The sequence below is a fragment of the Pomacea canaliculata genome, linkage group LG3, assembly GCF_003073045.1.
Source record: "Pomacea canaliculata isolate SZHN2017 linkage group LG3, ASM307304v1, whole genome shotgun sequence".
NCBI classification, from domain to species: Eukaryota; Metazoa; Mollusca; class Gastropoda; order Architaenioglossa; family Ampullariidae; genus Pomacea; species Pomacea canaliculata.
The window spans coordinates 12016884-12035790 of NC_037592.1; the positions used below are offsets into that span (position 1 = coordinate 12016884).

Consider the following 18907-nt stretch of genomic DNA (forward strand, 5'->3'; position numbering starts at 1 on the left):
CGAGCAGTTGAAAAGTGACTTTCTGTCACCTGTTTGTTATGCGAGCTGGTGGGAGGAGTCCGGCTTGCACAAAGACGGATTTTTTTAAAAACCTTTTGCCACCTCTTGGAAGCCAACAAATAATTTTTCAACGAGTTTTATAGGATTTTGGAAAACAAAGAAAAAATCGCGGAAGCAGGAGGGATGCGATAAAAGCTAAAAGAGTTGTAAAAGTTGCACTCAGCGAAGCAGTTGTAGATTGTAACCACAGTGACACCAAGGCAAAGAATCACCACAGCATCACTGACATACTTATCGGTTGTGGAAGGGAAGCCAAAGAAAGCGCTCAAAGATGTCGTAATATGTGTAGTAAAACCTACTAGTACGAAAGTGATACTGTATCATTTTACTAATTATAAAAAGGGATGCTGTATTGTGTGTGTACTGAACAAGTACAGCTGGTAATAAAGCTTCTGATGAAACAAACGTGGAGAATTGAAGGGATGAAAGAAAGTTAAGTGACGAGACTGATGTCTGTGTAGTCGAGACCCGAGATTGAGTAGAATTCCCAGACGACCGTCAGTCACCGCCACGCGATTCCAAGTGTTGATAGAGAAGGGAGACTAGAATGCTAGGAAATTTAGTTACCAGCTACACAGGAAGAATGGACAAGAACCATGAACAAGGGGGTGTAATCAAAGGGACAGGCAGGGGAGGAAAAGGTAGACATCGGGCGGGTTGTATGTACAGGGGTGTCAGTGCTTGTAACCGCAGAACTGTGTGAAGAGGGGAGGAAGTATGATCGGCAGTTACCTACAGCGCGCAGGTCACCCCAAATCCGTCAAGCGACTGCTGCGGGTGACACACAGACCCAGGGGCAGTCCGCCGAGTGTTTCCCAGTCCCGCTACCAGAAAGGGACGACTGCCTTGACTTGGCCGTTAAACCGCAGTCTTCGATAAGCAGTAACCATTACTCTGACGTAAGGTGTGCATGCAGCGTGTGTGTGTGTGTGCGTGCACGCTTTACATTACTGTCCGTGAACTTTGAGCTTGACTGTTATCAGTCTGAGACGAGCGTTCGAGTAGGTCGGGGATAGGGGGAGCCATCATGCAGTATTAGGCTTGCTGATAATGTTTTCTTGTGAGGAAAATAGTTCGCATGTGAAAGCATCGGGGTTTTTATGGCCATGTATACAAACGACTTTTTCAGGAAAGGTGATTAAATACAACCACCTGCCGATCGCGAAAGTGAAGCCAAGAAGAAGCTAGCGGGTTGGAGTAGCAGGGAGGTAGGTGGCCTTGTGACCGCTCCAGTCCCCTCGTGCACGTATTAGTCAAGGCTTATCTGTTTATTCTTCCCGCAGGAAAACAAACCCTAACCGGACGTCTGCGAGCCGGCAGTTTATGCGAAACTCGGAAGCGTGAGGGCTTCTCGCTTCAAAGCTTCGCGTAGACGGGAGGTACTGAGGCGCGTGCGTGGCGTGCAGCAACCCCTCCCACCCCCACCCCGAACAACCCTTAACCCATACCCACCCAGCGGACGGCGGGTCGTCGAGGACGACGGTTGGAGTACCCGTTTATATGTGGCCGTAGTCCCGTTGCTTTTCATCTCAGCTTGAAAAGGAAGCGGGGGATTGAGAGCTAGGGGTAGGGCGAGAGAAGAAAATGAGTGGCGAGGAAGTTAAATGTCGTTAGGACACAACATGCTGCCAGCCTCCGTTTCCTCCTCAGACGGAGCGTAAAGACATGCAAGGCCGCTTCTGTCCCCTGAAGAGATTGACCTCGCTGGCACCTCACAGCTAGAATTCCACCCGACACACGCACACATGTATGTAACACCCTATCCACGCTAACGGGCGATGGTTGGTGTAAGGGATGGCGTACGGAGGTAAGGACGACCCGGGTGCCAGCGGCAGTGTACACGCCGAGCACGTGTCACCAGGAGGAAGAAATCAATAGGTTAGTCACTAGAGTGAGAGTCAGTCAGCACTTCACTTAGTACCCGACACCCGTGTCTGCCTTCACCACTACCAGTGCGGACAAAGATCATCCATGCTTTGTTCTGCTGCTCGTGGTACACCCTGTAGATGTGTTGTTCTAGCGCGCGCTTTGTGTAGGTTGTAGCTCTTTGTTCTAGGGCCTATACTTTCGCAAGAATCAATCTTTAATAACATTCTTTACCCACAGCCATTACTGCGTTTGTGAAGTAATCGATAGTAAACACGACGAGATTTATTCATTTTGAAAATAATAAACTTGTTAAAGTACTTTGTCACGCACACACAAAAGGGATTGCCACTCGCTTTCGAAGTTTTACGGCAATGACGAATAATCAAACATTATTATTATTAGTCATTATAATAATAATAATAATAATTATTATTATTATTATTATTATTCGATAGAACATTGCAGACTCCCGCGTTGCGTCGTAGAAACATCGCGAGATCTCGCGTGATGTCACAATTCATTAAAATTGTCGTCTGGCGTGTAGATTTCAAACATGGCGAAGGTGTCCCGAACTGAGGCATCTGATCGTAAACATGCGGAAAGAAAGCAATACATGGTGCAAAATCCCCCGTGTGGTTCGGAGCGCTGAATCCACATGTTGCAGTGAGTATACGTGTCCAGAGTATACGTGTCCAAACGACGTGTTTATTAGAAACTAAGCAACGTAATGGCTGGCCTCGCGAAACTGCTGGAAACGTAGATCTGATTCAGAATGCGAATTCGCTTTCGAGACAAATGCTAGCTAGCTTGTATCAGAAACAAAGAATATATCACAATATGATACATTTAGTGAAATCTCTTTCTGATAGTTTGTTTTGTAAATCTTGTACTGCAGTTTGCTTACTTGTCTGCCATGTCCGTGAAAGCAAGTGATACTCGTGTGTGTGTGTGAGAGAGAGGGCGTGCGAAATTTTGCAGTACTTCTTTTATGAAGCAGACACGACGCTAAACATCGTGAAGTGTATTCTAAACAAAAGTAGTAAAGCTTAGCCCTCCGAGTACTGTATAGAAGTATAAGTATTACAAAAGACTGGCTAATAACTGAAGACTGTGAAGACAACAGAGGGTGAAGTTTTTATTATTATTATTATTATTGCTGATCTCGGATAAACATTAGATAAAGGAACCTATACATTTTTGGAAAGGATAAAGTTTGAACTTTGCAATAAAAGGGATGAAAATCTCCATCCCCGTGCTTCCCCGGCAAAGCCACGATCGTGGCCCATCGTGCCCAAATGGTTAAATCTTCAAATATTTTTATTAGAAAAATGCCTTGAGAAGTAGACAGCGTACATTGATATGCAGTTGTAAAAAGCGCGTTGGGGCCTCTTCCAAAAAGCCTTCCCCGATCCCCATCCCGATCCCCATCCCCACACCGCCTGCTCCGAGGGTCAGTTTGGTAATAATCTGATCATGTTTGGCGACTGACGCAAGCTAACTGGCGCGAGACGGTCCGTGCAGACAGGCCGGATAAAGTGTAGATTTGCAAAGGGAGACGCGGCCTTCCTCTTGTTGATGGCATTTTCATGAAAAGCACATAAATCAGAGAAAAGCAGTGTGTAAAGTAAAACAATGTCAATTTGCATTGCCCGTCGATAGGCCCTTTGGGGTTTGGTTCCTTTCAACACAGCTTGGCAGGCGAACCAGCAGGGGGGTTCTCGCACACTCTTCTTGCTACTCTCCCGACCTCTACGAGAGAGAGAGAATGAAAAGGAGACGGGGATATAACTCCTGATTGGTAGATACTTTCCAATATCGCTGTCTTCCAATACTATTGTTAACTGAGAAGGTGTCGTATATATTGCGTGTGGGTGGGTGGGTATATTTTTCCTTGTTGCTATAATCAATGAAATGGAATAAAGGGTCGGGGACAATGACAAAACAGAATACCTTCTCAGTGTGTGTAGACTGAAAGATAAACATACGAACAATGTAGTAGTAAATGGGGTTTTAATTAATTTTTGGTCCAATCAGTTACGATAGTTGGTTGACATGGAATGAGTTTCAGACACGCAGTGTTTTGGATAAATTGTTGGTTAGATTTTCTCTCTTTCTTTCTCTCTCTCTCTCACTCACACACAGAACGTTGTATAAACGCGTGCGCGCACGCACACACAGAGAAAGAGGGTGATATACGCGCAGCATTCCAGACATTTAGGCTTTTGTTTTCTTCTGCATGCCACGACAATGATGCCATTCTTATGCCATGGAGTATCGCTGTCCTCTCCATTCCCCACATGCTGTTGCTGACGGGACCAAACATCGTCTGATGAGGTATTTGAGAGTATGGGAAGGAACGTATTAGCAAACGGACGCAGTGGGACGCCGGGCCGTCGTGGCCCCACTCCTGTATTTTTGCCCCGTCGGCTCTTGAAGCAGCAAATCACACACCTTCGACTTCTCCACCTGTCTACACTTCTCCATATTTTTTCGATCGCGGCCAATTGCTTGACACTCTCCCTACACTCCTATGATCCGCCTGCTGCTGTGTCATTCGCTTGGGCTTTATTTCATACCCATATTACTTGGTTGGAGAACTCTTTGTTGCGTAGCTGTGTAGCATTGTGAAAATCAGCGATATTTTAGCATTTCTTCGCGAGAACACCACGAGATCGGTGTGTAAAGCGAGGGTGGGGAAAGTGGAAGTGATTAGCGTTTTACTCCAAGCCAGCAAACTAAGGCTATATCACGGCAAAGCATCCAGTCTTTTTAACAGGCGCCACATGCAGAAAAAAAAACAGGGTGCCCGAAACGAGATCTGAACCTAGGACGGGCAATCCTCACTGTATTGGTGACAGGCGCTAACAATCGCGCCGCCGGACCTTTCATGTGTGTAATGCGAAGTGGAGAATAAATGAGTTAGAGCCCTTTGAAAAAAATAACCTTTTGGCTTTTGCTAAAACAGAGTGTGTATCTCACACATATCCAGTTATTGCTCTCACACAGATCCAGTTATTGCTTTCCTGAATAAAGTCTATTATATGTGTCTTTCGGAAGTTGGTACATCAGGTCAGTACCTTTTTCTCATATTCGCCTTTCTCACTCCCTTTATTTCTTTCTTAATACTGCAGTGTAACCAGACATTTTTCGTCATCGTTTGCTGCTGTCTTGAAATAATGAAAGTTTGGGTAAGCTGTCTAATATTATTTTGTGTACAGTCGTCACTCGTTATCTCGCCATCCCCCGCTGCTTTCTTTTGTGGTAGAACTGATTCGCTCCATAATGACTAGTTATATAAATCATACACCCAAATTTACCTCTCGCTCATCTTTCATTGGACGGGTATTGGCGAGGTAACGAGTGGGGGCTGAGGATCTTTCGTGTTAATCAAATTGCAAGGTGATATGTTCTGAGAATCTGCAGATTTGCTAGGAGATTTGTTCTATATTATACAAAGAGGCCATGGTCTTATTGAACAGCATTCGCATGCTCTCTCTCTCTCTCTCGGCGCAAGAAATCAATGAACATGAGTGTTGCCTACTGCCTACTCCTCCTCATTTTGATAGACGCCTATCGATTGCGTTTGGGCAATTCTTGTAAATGCCAAGTAGGCCTGATAAAAGCTGGCTTGCTTGTTTGGACAGGACGGGGCCACTGATAAGGACACCGGTCGTTCCTCGGCCACGCAGCTTTGGCAGCAGGACTCGAAGCGGTCTGTCAGAGACAGCTGTCAGGGGAATTAATGTTCGCTATTTTCAAAATAGACGACGTCTCAGCAGGTTCCGGTGAATTTGCGCAAACAGAGGCTAAGTTTTCTATTTTGGGCGTGCGACGCCGGGCTCCGGCCGGACACGCTAGTGCCAGGTAGTTTGTCAGCCACCACGACGACGACGACGACACCACCCGCCCGACGCCGCCTGTGCAGCCCCCCCCCCCATCATCTCCATCACTAGCGCCATCGGGACTGAAAACTAATGAACCTGTTTCGTACTCTGTATTTTTGCTTCTTGAATTTTGCATATTGCAAAGAGATTTTCAATGTATAAGGGTCCGGTAGCCGAGAAAACAAAAGATGGGGAATAGAAGAGCAGTAAGTAGTTTTGGCTTTGGTGGTGGTGTGTGTAGATGGTCCTTGCGCTGGCGTCGGAGAGGGGTTGGAATAGGGTGGCTGACGCCTGAAAACAGACATAAAGAGTGCAGGATGGTATGGTGGGGATGGGTTGGGCTGTGGTACGTCTACGTTAGAGACCCGACGACTGGGACCTTGCGTTTGTCGTGGGATCCGAGCGTCTAGCTGTGTGCTTGATCCACTGTTTGCCAGCAAATTGGCGTCAACACTGAGCCAAGCGCTAGTCCCGCGGGCAGCTTGTGGTTGCCGCAAGAGAAAAAATTCTTTCTCTCGATAACAGTCAACGGAGTCAGCGCTATATTGGCCACTGAAGGGGCGCGGGAACATGGAGGAGGATTTACGCTAGTCGCTGTGCGTAATAATGTTGTATTGTCGCTGATGATGTCCACCTCCTCCCGACGAGGGTCTCACAAGCCTGCCTTTGCGAAGAGAGTTCTTGGCGGAGTAAGACGAGAAGGGTTGGAGCAAGTCTGGGTAGCTACCTCTATTGTCTGAGATCCGACCCATAAGACGTGCGTCCTGGAAAGACTGACAGAACTAGGGACGAATGACAAGGAAAGTAAGAAAGATATATGCCATTAATTACTGAAACAGTTTTAAACAATAAAATGTCTGGAACTGTTCTAGGTGGCATAGACATCAGACTTAAGATACGTTAGTATGCAAACGTTTTACGTCACGTGACCCGACCAACGCTTCCGAGCACTACTGATTTAGCCTTTTTTTAAAAGCGGGTATGCAAAACAATTGTGTAATTGGAAACTGTACATTTCTCTCTCTCACCTGCTGAGACTAATTTTTATTCCTTATCCTTGCAAGACATTTTGTTACATCTTTAAACAATAAGGTGCATCATACCTAGAGAGGAAACAAGATGGTTGTTAATGGTTCAAAAGCATTACGATTTTGCTAATGTCTAAGAAGGACGAACGGTACTTGAAACACCCGGTGTGCAGTGGGATGGTTGCTGTGTGAGAAGCAAGATCTGCGCTTGAGGAGTTAAACGGCCCAGTGTGCAGTGGGATTGGAGGCTGCGAGGATAATGATAGGAGAGATGCGTAGGCAGATTCCAAATGCTTTAAGGGCGTTTACTCCCGAGGGACGACAATAAATCAGGGGTAAAACGGATCGATAAATCTGAATCTTCTCCCCTTTTGGACCCCAAAAAGAAAGAAAAAAAGAACCCCTCAACATTCTCACAGTGTGATCAGAAAACAAAAACAAATTAAAGCGCTGAGCGATTTATCGAAAACATCGTTTTTATGTTGACTGTAAAGATATCACGCGCACAAGGTAGGTAAAATTACGTCTTGATTTTTGAGAACATTTGACGCAATCTCATCTTTGTTTCTAAACGCTGGTGCCGGCGGATGGGGTCCGTAATTACTTATGAATATTAATGCGTTTCTTGGTTTCAGCAGCGTGTTTCCAGCTTTGCACCGAGAGACTGTTGGGAGTTCACATCAGAGAGCTGGGGTAGTCTTTGCTGGTATTGACGCTGTCCGCGCTTGGAGATGACGCATAAAGCGTTGGCAAAACTGTTAGGGGACATCTCCTGGAGGCCTTATGGTCGCGAAAAGGAAACGTAGCACTCTTAAATCACACGCAATGTAGCGTTATAAAGAATCAACGGTGCCACTTCGCCCTGAAAGGCAGTGTGTGCGTGTGTGCACGCGTGTGCGTTGCTGTATAGGGCGGTCAGTTATGCTGTGATGTCGGAGGTCTTCAGTGAGCGTCACTTCCGTTGACCAGCCTCACTGTCACGTTGCCCTGATGAGCTGGAGTCACCGCAAACTCGAGGTCGTTCTTCAGCAGTGACACTGTCTCGTAGTTTCGTCTGTCGGCAGGTGCTTTACGGCTGATTGGGGTACGGTCACCCCGAGTAAGGCCCTTCCGCTATCTGGCTTTGCTTTTATCCCTATCATCAAAGCACGAGGGTGAGGGGACGAAACTGCAGAATTGGGCAGGATGTGCTTGCTTTTTCTCTCTCTCTTTCACCTGAATCTCACCCTCGTCGTGGTTTGTACTCTAAACCCGACCTTGCCCTTCAGCAGCAGCCTCGGCAAGATGCTTAATATAGATTAGTTAAAGTTTAGGGCAGAAGGCGTTATTTACAACTTTCTCTCACACCCCCCTCCCCCAAAAAAAAATTTAAAAAAAAGGCCGCGAGTGGGTAGAGGAAACGTTCTTCCTGAATCCTTTGTCTTGTGTCGTCGTAATTTGTGGACGGCATGACGGTCTGGCCCCGATTATAGCCATCTGTAAGACGTCTTAGCGGTGAGGAGACGTCAAGTTATAAGGTGCAGGCGACGACCGTGCAAGCTGGCTTACACCTGTTCTTAAACACACGTGAGTGCTGAGGAAACTTACTTGGGAAGAAGGAAATCGAAGACCCGAAAGAGGCAATAAAGCAGACGTGGCAAGAGGAAATGAATAACCGCGAATGACCTGCGCCTCGTCATATTGTGGTCGTGAGTAATGGATCAGGGAGACAAGCCATGTAGAAAAGGACACGCTAGTAACTCGAATTTTCGATTCCTGGACATGTTTGGAGGACAGACTGACATGGGCCCGAACTTTGTTAACGTGTGCGTTTCTAAATTTAGTCGCTAATGTCTGGACTTGGTTGTAGAGGACAATGACAAGACCGGAAGTGGATCTCCCCGATTGACCGTGCATGGCGGCGTACAACGGTTTCGTGCGGTATAGAGTATGTCGGAAACTGTTGAGTTCGAGGCTAATCAATCTCTAACCTGGCTTATAGCACTTACTTCTGCCTTGCAAATAGCTGGAGCTTTGTGTGCAGTACGTAAGAGTCAGAGCGTGGAGCAAGGTTCGTGGTTAACTCTAAGAGACTTTTTTCTTTCTTTTTCTGCGCTGACAACATTTCTTTTAACTGGAACTAGTTTATTTATAAAATCTAAAGACCCGTATTGCTCTCACGGATCTCACACGATTTGTGTTTTTAGTGTAGTCACAATCTGGTTTTTTTGTTGGTTTTTTTATGGAGCAAATATTGTAAGTGGGCAGGTTATTTGTTTGAATTAACACGAAACACGTTAATAAATACGTGGAATCAGCATGGGTGAGAATTAACCTTCTGAAGTCCATCGTCATACCTCAGAATCTACTATTGTGATATATAGTAATTGGATCTCACCGATTAGAACCCATAAACCCATTATTTTTAAAAAAAATCACACGAAAACCACAATGCAGCATCGAGTCTTTGTCGTTACTAACGTAACGATATGGTTCGTATCTCGTCTCGGGGCACATGTACTTTACTTTTTGTATTTTACTCCTGTTGACAAGGGTGGCTGGCTTACACGAATTTTCTTTACATCGTCTTTTCTGCTATTCATAAATAGTGCGACAGCACGTAATGAAAGCGTTTTCCTGTCCCAGTAAACCGAACGACCATGCACAAAAAGGCCTTGTGTGCCAGTTCAGCGTCAGTGACATGTTGCTTGGTCCCTGGGTCAACATCTGAGATAAGTTCTGGTTGTGGTCTTTGAGCATGGCGACAAGCATGGAAGGCAGGGAAGAGATGCTGGTGACAAGCGAAGGGCTTGCCGGCAAGCGGCGCTGTCATGGCACGTCACGACCGCCCATGCCATTAGCCCCCGCCAACTGATGGACCACCTGTCATGGTCAGCCACCGGCAGTCAGCGGCCATTGTCCTTAATGGAGCTTATCTGAGCGGCGTGCTTTCCAGTAGCATGCACCCAGCGTTTTGCAGTTTTCTTATTTTCTTCTCTGCCTTCACTTCATCTGATACCATCATCAAACCTACCATCCTGACCCGCATAATCTACTCGTAAAGAAAAAATAAATAATAGAACGATCGTCTTCCTCCACCCTTGCCCACCATCCGTCACCTCTACGTCGGAGAACTTCTCACCAAGGGAGAGAAGCGACGGGTTGCGGCGGTGCAGTCAGCCGGTGGTTGGCGTTTCTCGTGATGTTGTGAGTGGCCGACTCGTCAAGACATCAGAAGGCAGAGGAAGGGAGCTAACTTCTTGGCGGCGCTGCGTTGCTTCACGTACTTTTTTTGCGTGAGGCGCGAGCGTCGCTTGTGTTGCATGAAGCAACAGCACAAAGCAGCGCTGTGACCACGCAACGGACAAAACTTGTTTTTCCCTTTCTTCTGTGGTGTACATTTGTCTTGTGGGGAGATGTTTTAATGTCGTCACAAAGTGTAGTTTATGCCACCTACCCTCCACCCTTCGGTTGTTGTTTTTTTTAAAAGGACGGGTTGCGTACTTAACACGAATGAGTTAATGTCCCTCTCTTTTGGCTTGCTTGATGTGATGATAATGTAACGTAACCTGGCATTCAGAAGGTGGCTTGCCCCCAACTTCCTTTCCCCTACCCGGCAGTGCGGAGCTGTTGGTAGAGCGCTGAACGATGGAAGTAGCACATCGACTGGCTGGCATTGAAGCAGCAGACTCGCTGGACCCTTTTGTGGCCAGATTGGGTTACAGTTTTATGGCCCGCGAAGAAAGGTTGACGGAATTGGACCATGCAGGTAAAGAGCGTTCACCTTGGGCGCGAGCAGCAAATAATCACGACATGAGGAGAGGTGGGAGAGGTTAAGACTCACAGATATAAAAGAGATTGTACCGGTAGGAGAGTGAGTTCGGGTAGGAGGGAGAGAACCAAGCGACTTAATTAGTTGGCTGACTGGCGAGAAGCCTTGACGCCGCCATGACGGCCAGTGCGCCGCGCTAGCTCTTAGGGTAACGGCTTTTTAAACATATGCTGCGCACGCGTGGGGTGGGGTTGGCTACAGATCCGCATGCGCAGATGAATGGGAAACATGTTTCCGTTTTTTTTAAAAAAATGTATGTGAAAAATGTAACTTCTCTGCACGATCTTATACGAACGCTACGATAAAACGCCTTTTCTATTAAAAACAAAGGGCGATGATTGGTTCGGCAGGGTGTACGCAATTCCTGACACAATCAGCAAAGCGTCCTCCTAAATTTGGAGATGCAGCAGGTACCTTGTTCTTGTTGGGTCTTATCGCTGAGTGCCGCGAGGACGTCCATCAGGAAAAGATGTGGTGGTCGGACGAGACGCCACCTAACCCCCTTGCTTTATCCCGCAAGACCATTGCGGTGTGATAATTGTCGGGTGGCCTACCCGAGCAGACTCCGCAGGCCTGCTGCTGCTGCACCCACCCCGTTTCCGGTGGCCCACCTAGCGAGCGCCGCCGCCTTTGATGGACTTATCAGCCAGCGGATCGGGTGGCAACCGCTCGCCGCTCCGCTCGACCAGTGGGTAGGCGTGTGGGACGGGGGGGGGGGAACATCAGCGAGCCAGGCGCGTGCCACCCGTTGTCGACTAATTGTTTTGATACCCCCCTTTCCGCCTCCCGTGGCCAAACCATACCCTTCTCTTTTGGCACCTTTTTTTTTTTGCGATGATGATTGGAGCCGGTACCATTGCACTGCGGGCGATGGAGGGAGGCAGAGAACGAGCGAACTGTCTCTTAAAACAATAAATCGTCCTCGCGGTCAGTCCCTTCTCAGCTGTGTTATTGCCCTTTCATCCGTCGGGATGGGTTACCTTTCCTTATTGTGAGGTCTCCTCAGCCGGAGGACACCGTGACCCGCTCGTGCAGCTGATGCTGCCATCGACATAGAGCAAACATGAACGAGGGCTGGCTTCTTGCAGGGCTTCGTCTTTCTGTCGCGTGAATGCAGAGGACAGCAGCGGGCTTACCAAGGGGACGGGGAGCGAAGAGCTCCGGCAGTAGGTTAAACCAGTTGTCAGGAAGGGAGTTTCTAGCCATGGCATTGACAAGGTGCGGTCAGTCTTAAAATAACATGATGCAGTCTCGGGATTTCTGTCACCTTTTGCGCCAGGACTAGAATCCCGATGGGGTTTCACCTGTTTGGTGGCTTCTGTTGTCTTTGTCCATAGTACGTATACAGAGAGGTCAGAGGATGGTAATTACAAGCTGAAACACATTTGCACAAACAGAGAGTACTGGCAGGTAATGAAACAACAACTTGCAATCCATAAAAAAGTGGGGGATGGGATGGAAGATGTATATTAAAATATTCATTTCTGTCTATCCAAGACCTCCAGCCTCTTTATCCTCCTCCCTATTCTCAGCGCCGCTCCTGCATTGTCCTTTCTAACATGTCTAGCCGCCCTCTCTGCTTGACCAAACACTGGGCTGTTTGACGTCTGTACGTACAGATCATTGGAAATCCCTGCCCCCTGCTCCTTGTTTGCATCATCATCGCTTCCACCACCCACCGCCGCTGCTGCAGTCTCGCCAACCCTCACACCCCCTCTCTACCCTTTAGTTTATTGCGCACGCGCTCTGAGACTGTTTTTCAGCTGTGAGTCACAGATGTCTTCGCCTAGCACCGATCTGGGGCAAGTAGACAATGACCATTGGGATGGGACCTAGGAACAAAAGCACGCATCCAGCACCTCCCTCTGGGGCTTGCAGGCAGTAAGGAAGCGAAAAGGGAAGGGTGGAGGGGACACAGAAGTGTTAGTCCATAGGAAAGCAAGCAAAAGGGGCAAAAGTTCACGACAGAAGTTCACGTGACCTTCCCCCTCCCTTACACACACACTTCCCTTGCCCCTGACGGTCACAGACAAAGAAAGGAACCAATTCATTGCAGGAAAGCCATAGGAGATCCAGCGGTTTTGAGTTGCTCACTTTTTGGGGGGCTTCTGTTCACACATTGGAGTCATACTACAGCATAATCCGGAAAGGATCGCTCTGATTTCTTTACTTCCCCTGATGCACTGGCACCGACTTTGTTTCTTCGTCATTAATTCATTCATCGATAGATGTTTTTACTGTGATTGTCTTCTTACGGTTGTAAGTACTCAAAAAAAAAAAAAAACCTTAATTAGGTTGTATCGGTGGCACGACGATGTGATTCTGATAAAAAAAGGAGTTTAAAAAATATATATATAAAAGAAAATACTGGGGAATGGGGAGTTTGTGTGATATTAAGAACTTTGTACAAACACCCAGTCGGACTTTCTTGTTTAGTGTAGATTTGCTCAATAGGCAGTTGTAAAATGGTTCGGGAATTTCTTTTCGAATAGCAGAACTTCTCTTGCAGTAAAACAGTGGGTATGCAATTAAAATCGGGATTTTGAGATCAGTCATGTGCTGATTTTTGTCTACCTTTTTGTTGCAAATGTGATGTTAGGACAAGAATCTCGTAAATAATCAAAGTTTTCCTACCTTTCCCTAGTGATTGCGGCAGATGTATTTTTCGAACGGTAATTTTGCAAATGGGAATTGTTGTTGATATTTTTTCACTGAAATTACGTGGATCGTATACATCCCAGATTACTCAGAGCAAGCGCTGATTTCCCGACCTTTTGGGGTGAGCCGCGTTCACTGTCACGGAGCAAAAGTATTATTAATGTACTGTCGCCGCCCAAGTGAGGCGAGAGAGAACCCCGTCCCTTTTGATAATTATCGGGCAAGACGTTCGCTGAAGCTGGCGAACCCTGTAATTGTCCTTCTGCCACCCGTGCTGCCACCTATTGCTGGAGATAAAAGCAAGGGGAAGCAATATAGTGGGAAGGTGCAGAGAAAGATGGCCAGCAGTGACCTGAAAATTCTTTAGTAGGGAAGGGCGGATGCTGTTCTGTTCTAGAATGCAAAGAGTATTTTTAGAAATGTGTTATAACATAAATTATAAAAACTATTTACTTCTATGCGGAAAACCGGAAAATGTGTTAATACGGTTAGCTGTTGTTGACAGCCACGCAGTTCTTTTTTTTAATCTATTAAAAGGAAAAACGTAGGGCCGGTACAAAATTAGCTCAGAGATGACTTTGAAGACTATTCCTGGTTTAGTAACCATAACAACTATAGAGATTAATGTGAAAGCTGTCACTCTCAAGAAAGAAGTTTCTCTCCCATTCTTCATTACTACATACTTTGTTTTGTTTGGGGTTTTTTTGTGGTTTTTTTTTTTTTTTTGCCTTTTTTCCATCTTAACCTCTCTGATCACATTTCTTATTGTTCTGTGCCATTGTTCTGCGCTGTGAGGAGCAAGCGTCTTTTCAAATTGTTGGCATCATATATAGGCGAATATTTAGACAAAAAGGAAATTTCGAAGCAAATCCTGCAAACGCGATGTGTGTCAGTGTAGCTATAGATGGCAGCACCGTTTTGTAGTGCAGCTACATAGGACATTGTAGCTCAAAATACACACTGTAACATATACACACGCAGATAGAGGGAGAGAAGGTTTTGTTTGTGTGCGCGCTCACATGTTTAATTTTTTTTGTTAGCGAGAATAATACAATAAATAGTGAATTAGGACCAGTGTTTAGCCTAAAGAGCTGTAATGGACTTCCTCGTATTGTCTTGCACTAGTATAAAACTCATGTATATGTTTGCGTTTATTTCCATCTTCGTTCAAGTGATTTCTAGATTGACAGGAAATAAGCCATTTAATTATAATGACCAGTGCAACCCTTCCCCGCTGATCTCATAATTCAGACTGCAGTTGTCGTGAGCGTAGTGTTTAACTCGTCAGACATTTCATGTAAACACTTCCCTGAAGACAGCGACAGTTGTGTTCAAGTTGTGCCTGACCAGTGTACAGCAGTCGGCTAACCTGCCATTTGTACTGCCCACTCTTTGTACTGTCATGCCCCGCAAAGATTGTCTCTTGTCTCCCATTCTCTCCCAGAGGCGCGTGTCCTGTTCGGTTCGCCTGCATCATCAGAAGGAACCCATTCACAAGACTAGGTGTTTGTAAGGTTGGGGTCCGAGGTCGCGGGGTCAACGCTGACCCCCTGCTGGCCCTTCTGACCTTTTGCTCTTATGTCATCTGGCAGTTGGCCGAGCCAGATGGACCCCCGCAAAACACTGGCCGCGGAAAAAGTGTTGTATTGCAAGAAACTTCGCATAAAGGAAGGGAAAGGATAGACTTTGTCCATTGCAGATGCGGCGAAAAGGTTGGCATCTGCTGGGGCTGCTGACGGAAAGGACAAGGAAAAGGTGTCTCGGAAACAAAAGAGTGGAGGCCAGTACTGGTCATCCGTTGAGGTGGGGGCTCGGAAAATAGTGAACGGACGGGGAGGGTCACTTGGACAAGATGAGTAAAGAAGAGGGTGAATTTGTAAACCTCGAGAGAAGTAGGGGTGGCAGTGGGGGAGGGAGGGCGGAACGGAAGGCGGGCTGCTCAAGGAGGTGAAAAGGAGCTATTGCAAAGGAAGGGGAGATTATGCTCTTTGAAAACCCGTCGTGCCGGGAGCAAAAGATCGAGATTACCGCCACCTGAAGATGTGACCTTTTCCTACTTTTTGTGTCATTTGCGGCAGGAGTTCAGTAACAACGACACGGGACCTCGCACCCGCAACAAGAACGAAATGTTCGTTACCCTTCTCATTACCCCAACCACGCGTCCAGGAATAAAGACGAGGAGAAGGTATCGGAGAATGGAACCAACCATAGCAAAAACAAAAACAAAAAAACCGGACACTTATACTCTGTGCACACATCATTGTGCGATGATTGGCAGCAAACACCTCAGAGGGGGGTCTGGACGTATACTTCGCAGAGATTCGGTTCCCCATGCACCAGGGGAGAGAGAACACATTATTCGCCTCCTTTCTTTTTAAAGTGCTAAGCCATTGCTGGGCATTTCCAAACAGCGAACAAAATAGATCCGGTGCACTATTGGGGCTTTTATTTTATTTTTGATATTTGTTAAATGTTTTAGTGAGAGAGAGAATAGATATGATTAAAATGATTGTAAATAAATTTGTAAGAAGCCTTTGATGCCTATTGATAGTGTATGCTCATGCGACTTTATTATTATTATTGTTGCTGTTCTTGTTGTTCAACTTACATGTAACTTTGTCTACTCGAAATTTAAGAATAGTCGAATATCTAAACTACACAGCACCCATTTCCCCGGCATTAACGGTTTAGTATTTCTTGAACAGGACCAACTATGTAGGCCTACAATGCAGATATACCGAAAACTTACAAGCCTTAGAAAAAAAAAATTCGCTGGGGGACAGTTAGTGGAGGGGCTTCCTTTCACACCTTTCTTCTGAGCCCTGCCCGTTTCTTGACCGCCACTCCCAAAGCCCTTACAATCTACTCAGTTCTATGAAACTACATTGGCGTCCATTCTTGCCCCCACCCTGCACCCCTACTTCCAGCTCTGATTTCACCTGTCTACAACACCCTACCCCCGCGCACCGAATCCCTACCTCTCGTGCGTGCTGATAGGTCCAGACAGATTCTTTCGTCTCTCCTCCCGTCCAGAAAGGCCTGTGTGATCAAAGTGAGGTCATTCTCTCTACCTGTATGCTCAAAAGTGTTGTCATTCTCTGTGGACAGAAAGAAAGAAAAAAAAAGTGCGGTCTTTCGCCGTCTTTGCGATCAACGTGTGGTCCTTTTCCGTATGTTTGCAGTTGGAAGCGGTTCCAGACCCTTTTCGTGGCGTGACTCAAGCCTGCAGACCGCACACCTTCCTGAAACGAATCAAGGCGTGCCACGCGATAGACAGGTATGTACTTCTTAACTGCTTTTTTTTTTTTTAATTTGTTGCCGTCGTGACAGACTGACAGTGATGCTTGGGTTAGTAGTAGTACAGTCGCCGTATGTGATGTGTACACGCACGCTCTGGGAATCCATTGTCACTAGTGGCTTTCTTTTCTTTTTGAATACCCCAGAAGACATCCTTGTTTTATCATGGGTTTTGTGATTGATCTCGAGATTAGCAAGTCATCTAGTATTAGAAAGTGTATCTGTTTGGTTTTAAGCGACATGCTGAGAAGCAGAAGTCTTGGTGATGACGGTTGATTCTCTCCTAGTTATTTTACAGTGGATTGTCGTGCATCTCAAATTGGCGTTGGATGTTCAAAGACAATGTTTGAACCAGAGAAAAGTCATTTAATATTTAATAACTGGACGGTGCACTGTAATCCGTATGCTACGTCGTGAAAGAGACCAGTGGTCTTTGAGGTCAGAAATGATATATTTGTTATTTCTATTTCCAGCGGCATATGTTAAAATAATGACGAATGGGAAAAATAATTAAGGAGACTGCCAGTAAAAAGATGAAGATTTAATTCCGATAATTCAAGACCACTGCGTCGAATTTACTGTTGAGGTTCAGTCGTTGACGTGGACTTGACAGTGACCTTTCATAACGCCATGAATTTATATTTTCATATATCAGATGTATCAGATGAGAGAAATTGCAGAAATCGAAATCTCTGTTCAATCTTTTCTTCGCCACCAGTTCCACCCTCACACCTAGCTTTATGTCCTCTTTCCGTTGATTTTCCCCCACCCCTTCTTGGATCTCTTCTTAGTCTAAAAGAGAAAATTGGGAATGACTAGAATCGTTTCTCGAGACGTGACTAAGGGCTCATAGTTGCTGATGCCCGAGGTAAAAGGAAGTGCATGCAAGCGGGTGATTTATTTTTAAATCGGCCTGTTCTGCAATAAAACCCTGACAGTGCACAAAATCAACTGGGAAAAACCCAACGCCATCTGCTCTTGACCATCAGGACAAAGAAAAGGAATTAACCAATACAGCTAAGCTGGGGATGAGGAGTAAAGGGCAGCGTGGAAATGTAGATGGCGGGAAGTAACAGACGTGGCTCAATGGACGGCCGTGGAATGGAAAGGCGGGAGAAGAGGAAGAGCCTGCTGGGGGGAAGGGGAGGGAAGGTAGCGGGTGGCAAGAGATCAGAAAGCGCGCGAGTGACAGAACCACTTGCGAATGAACAGAGAGGCCGACCGCCCCGACGGACACAAGATATTCTCCCCATCCCCACTATCCCCCTCTGTTCCATGTGTTTGGTGCCTCGAGTGGCGGCCGTCATTGCAGACGGAAGCAGGAGTCGGTAACCCAGACCTTACATCACTCACCTCCCTTGCGGCTGAGGATTCAGCGACAGATGCGATCCGCTGTTGTTCCTATCATCCTACCTGTTAATCGTACGGCTTGGTCTTTAGGATTTTTGTTTTCTGTCCCCGACAGCCTCGGTCTAAAAAAGCTTTTTTTTCCTTCAGAAACAATTCTTTTGGTTTTCTTCGTGAGTGTGATCTTGGGTCGTCACACTGAAGTCATTGTACACGGGCGATCCATTCTAATTTATCTCTTATCTCTAGACTTTTATCCGTTGATGTTGTTGAGGCCGCACGGCGTGTAAAGGATTACATTCTTACAGGATTTCTGAGTGCTAGATGTTCTCGCTTCTGTCGCTGAGGCGCTGTTTCATTTTTTTAAACTCTTGACCCGCACGCCCCTCTGGGAAATCCATATTGTTGTGAACCATCACCATAACCGCTACTTATCACATTTTGCCAGCGCGCAGGTCAAAAGGACTTCACGGATGAGCGAAGCGGATAAAAGAATCAGAACGTTTGGAGGTGGGGGAGATCGGAAATGATGAGGGAGGAAGGAAGGTAGGTATTAGAAAGGGGGTTTTGGGGGAGACACTGTTGCCATTTAGAGGAGGCTTGGTGAATAGTCGGAGGAGCCAGAATGTGACCCAGCCTTTGTCCTTTGTCCCCTGCGTTGGGTCAGCGAGGCCTTGGCGACAGTGGTCAACCGTCACGTTTATGTGCGGAAGGTCCGACAAGGTCCCCCTCCCCCGTTGACCGCCGGGGACGCTGCTGCATTGTCCAGCTTGGCCGCTGGCCTCCTGCTTGACCCACCGCCAAGGCCAGGCACCGCCGGGGTTGGTCACGTCCCTCGCGTCCTGTCGCTTGTTTCTTCTTGTGCCCACATCGGCGAGGGCGAGGTCAGCACGCGCTTCCCACTGATCAGTGACTAGCACCAACCTTTGTTCCCCCACCTACCCGCCCTGTCT

General features: G+C 46.7%; 1 protein-coding gene across 8 annotated transcripts in view; it reads left to right on the forward strand.

Moving 5' to 3' along the window:
• LOC112560768 overlaps positions 1-18907 on the forward strand; it is a 66627-nt gene that overhangs the window by 16155 nt on the left and 31565 nt on the right. For 6 of the 8 annotated variants that reach the window (XM_025232822.1, XM_025232819.1, XM_025232821.1 and 3 more), the window contains exon 2: positions 16493-16587. The exons of 1 other annotated variant lie outside the window; for it this stretch is intronic. The gene's annotated coding sequence lies outside the window, so the exon portion shown is untranslated. Of the gene's footprint in view, positions 1-2458; positions 2593-16492; positions 16588-18907 lie in introns of those variants that run through there. One more of the 8 variants, XM_025232824.1, reaches the window with a different exon arrangement.